We start from the raw sequence: 4,102 nt of genomic DNA on the forward strand, positions 1-4,102 counted from the left end.
AGATCTATTTCTTATTGCTTGACTTCCTCAACACAGGCTCTGCTGCGCTATATTAATGTCAAAGGCACTTTAAACAATCTGTTTTGCCATTTTATATTCATGACAATTAATATTTTTTGTCAAATTTAATTGTTTTGAGTCTTTTGTCTAGAGCAGTCTTAATCCCTCAGTTTGGAAGTGCCAATCACTGCATAGAAAATGCATGCTGGGAATGGCTGAGCTTTGAATTTGTGTACCTTTGTACCTTTGTGTAAAGTGAATAATACATTGGGTGAATAATGCATTTGCTTGTGATTGCATAAAGTATACAGTGCCACAACAATTGTGGACACAACATTATATCTGGAAAACTTTCATCATACAGTCTGTTCATCATACAACAAAGAAATTGACCTTTGCTTTAATATGCAATGACCAGCAAAAATGAATATAATCGTTATTAGATGTCCTCATTAAACTTTTTTTTTTCTTAAAATTCAGAACAATTATTTTTTAATTGCATGACTTAAAGGGGTCCTAGTATGCTCTTTTACAAAGTCTTGATTTTGTTTTGGGGGTGTACTAGAACATGCTCTCATGGTTGGTGGTTCGAAAAACGCATAATTTTTCACATAATTTACATTATTAAAATACTTTTCTCCCCAGCCTGGCACAAATGGCTCGATTAGTTCCGGCTTTGATGAAGGTCCGCCTTCCGCAAAACAAGCTGTCCCAGTGCGTTGTGATTGGCGAACAGCTTAGACAGTGTTTCATTACTGCCACGCCCCTTGCTCCGTCTTTCAACAAAAACTTTTGGGCGAATCCGGCATTACTCCCTCGTGTTGTGGAAGCAGTCCTCAGTAAAATGCGCAGCACACAATAGCAAATTGGGGTTATAATGCTCAGGAACAGAGTTAAAAAATAAATTGCAACCACTGTTTCCTGACATCATCCGCTTTCGGAAGCCCAAACAAAGACGTTTGGGCATGGAGGTGAAAAAAAACTGCATTTCAGGCTGTCGCACACCGGACGAGAAGCGCAGCGTCGCGTCACGCCACGTCTTTAAAATTCAAATACTTTATTTTCGATGAATGTAGGCACACCGGCGGCGCCGTTCGGCGTCTGTCCGCGGTGCCCAGCTACGTCGTGTTATACTTGTAAGAATTGTTCTAGACATGCCGAAAATTTTACGCTACAGCACAGCAGCTCTTCTTCGTTTTCTCTGATGCACTCACTCTGCAGCAGCACTTCTTCTTCGTTGTCTCGTCTGATGCACTCACTCAACCAAGTGTTCTAACCACAACCCAGTGACTGGAGAGCCATATAAACAACTCATTAACATTTACTGGACAAATAGAGCTGATTCATCACTGTGATGACTTTGTCCTCAAAGTGTCTAAAGCATGAAGTCTGTCCCAATAACTTTGTGTGTGTACCCGTTCAAAGGTTTGGGGTCTGTAAGATTTTTTTATATTTTTGATATGACGTTTCAAATGCTCACCAAGGCTACATTTGTTTCAAAAATACAGTAAAACAGTAATAGTTTGAAAAATTATTACAATTTAAAATAGCTGTATTCTATTTTAATATATTTCAATATGTAATTTATTTCTGTGATGAAAAGCTGAATTTACAGCAGCCATTACTCCAGTCTTCAGTGTCACATGATCCTTCAGAAATCATTGTAATATGCTGATTTGGTGCTCAAACAGAATATTTTGTAGATTTTTTTTCCCCATGAATATATCATTTGATGCTAATATGGCTTATACTGAAGATATTTTATATCTATATAACGTTTTTATATACAGCGTGGGTTGAGACGATTCCGGAAGTAATGTACAAATATGAAGGGTTTCCTATTTTGTGACAGTAACATGATCAGCTTTGAGCCGATAATCTGAACAGAATTGTTCTGAGCATCAGAACAAGGCACTTCCTCGTAGCTCTTTTATTTAGCCAACTTTAGAAATAGCTGTTTCATTGGCATGCTTCGACCTGCAGATGGGAAAAGACAGAAGCAGAAACTAAACATGTCTCAGCCCAAATTGAAACCACTATCCAAGTTCTGAATGGTGCTATTAGTGATAATGACATAATTATTGGCTCTAGTTGGTAAAATAGATACCTTTGTGAACACACACTGTGAACAAATTATCACCCTTCCTACACATCTTTAAAAATGTATAAGGATCTCAGGCTGCAGGGCCAACAACTTGATAAATTCAGTTTCTTTTCAGCACATCTTAGAGTGCATTCTTTTTCTGAAAGAAAATACTTGCAGTCTTTCAAGACATTGGATGTCTTGAATACTTTTCATACATATGACTATATCCATCAAACATATTTAATAAACTTGAATATTTAATAATTAAATGCGTTCTCTGTAAGCAGCAAGTGTTTGTGGATCAAAACAAATAAGACGTCCTTTGATACACTGTAGTTGATTTACTGTCTGACTCCTAATTACATGTGTGATGAAGCAGAACTCATATGGCAATTAATCACACTGTTTAAAAAAAATAGGCTGACTGGCATTTCTTGCATGCCAGAAGCTTTTCTGTTTTTTTTATTTTTTTATCTGCTCTGTTAGGCGTGTGCGTCGTTGCATATGGCCATCTGAGATCATTTCTCAGCAGCCGTCTGTGTAGTTGGATAGCTAGCTCTGGGAAGGCCCCCATAAGGAACTGATGGACCATTACATGACAACAGCCTCTGACTGTCAGCACTTACAATAAAACATATTTCGGCCCCACCGAGTTTCTAGATGTGATATTAGTCCCCTGCTATGTTTGTATCGTGACTGATTGGTGTCCAAAATTCCTTAGTTTTCTTTAATATCTTGCTATCTTTCCTTTTTGTAGTATTGCACACCTGCTACTTTCTGGGTATATATATATATATATATATATGAATGTAGCAGAGTGAGCTATAGACCCAGTATAATTGGCTGGCGTTACCCAAACAGGTGAACCTGTGAACCTTCATACTTTATCATGGTTGGGTAAGTTTCATGAGCCAATTAGTGCCTGTGTGCCTATAAAAGGGGGAGTGTTATTTGTTTATTTTGTATTAATTTATTTAGCAGTTATAATAAACTCATTGTTCTATTGTTCTATTATGATGGAACATACTTAATAATATATATAGTATGCTTATTTTCAATATTTTTATTTATTACTTTTATTTTTATTTATTACAGTAGAGTTAATTTTAATTAATTTTATTTGTTTATTTTGTATTAATTTATTTAGCAGTTATAATAAACTCATTGTTCTATTGTTCTATTATGATGGAACATACTTAATAATATATATATAGTATGCTTATTTTCAATATTTTTATTTATTACTTTTATTTTTATTTATTACAGTAGAGAAAGGTCATGCAGAATTATGATTGAATATATATACAGAGTTCTGGCATGAAACTCTAGATGGCGCAGTCCGATAGGTCCAACTCAATCTGACCTATGACATCATTATCACATGGCACAGCTGATTGGTTCTCTCCTGTATCGGTAGCCAATGAGCTCGCAACTCAACATTCAAATATATGACTTAGTGCTTGCTGCAGCAGTTGCAGCTTGCTTCAGAAGCCCTCCACCTTCCCCAGCTCCACCTGTATAGATCTGCTACGAGGTGATTCATGTATACTATATGGGGGTTATTTCATGTGTTATATTTGTAGTAGCAATATTTCTTACATGCTCACAGCATGTAAATGCAGCAGCAGTGTAGCAAATCTCTTCCGCCAAGACCAAATACATTAACATTGTCATGTACATTACCATGCCAATCCCTCAGAGAGTTGTCATGACAGAAATATATATATATATTGTTAACCCTATTGGAAAATGGCATCTCAGGAACCATACGCCAGTGGTTTGAGTCTTACCTCTCAGATAGGTCCTTCAAGGTATCTTGGAGAGGTGAGGTGTCCAAGTCGCAACATCTAGCTACTGGGGTGCCTCAGGGCTCAGTTCTTGGACCACTTCTCTTCTCCGTCTACATGGCATCACTAGGTTCTGTCATTCAGAAACATGGCTTTTCATATCACTGCTATGCTGATGACACTCAACTCTATCTCTCATTCCATCCTGATGATCCGACGATAGCTGCTC

Source organism: Sinocyclocheilus grahami, unplaced genomic scaffold, assembly GCF_001515645.1.
Source record: "Sinocyclocheilus grahami isolate Dianchi unplaced genomic scaffold, SAMN03320097.WGS_v1.1 scaffold684.1, whole genome shotgun sequence".
NCBI lineage: Eukaryota > Metazoa > Chordata > Actinopteri > Cypriniformes > Cyprinidae > Sinocyclocheilus > Sinocyclocheilus grahami.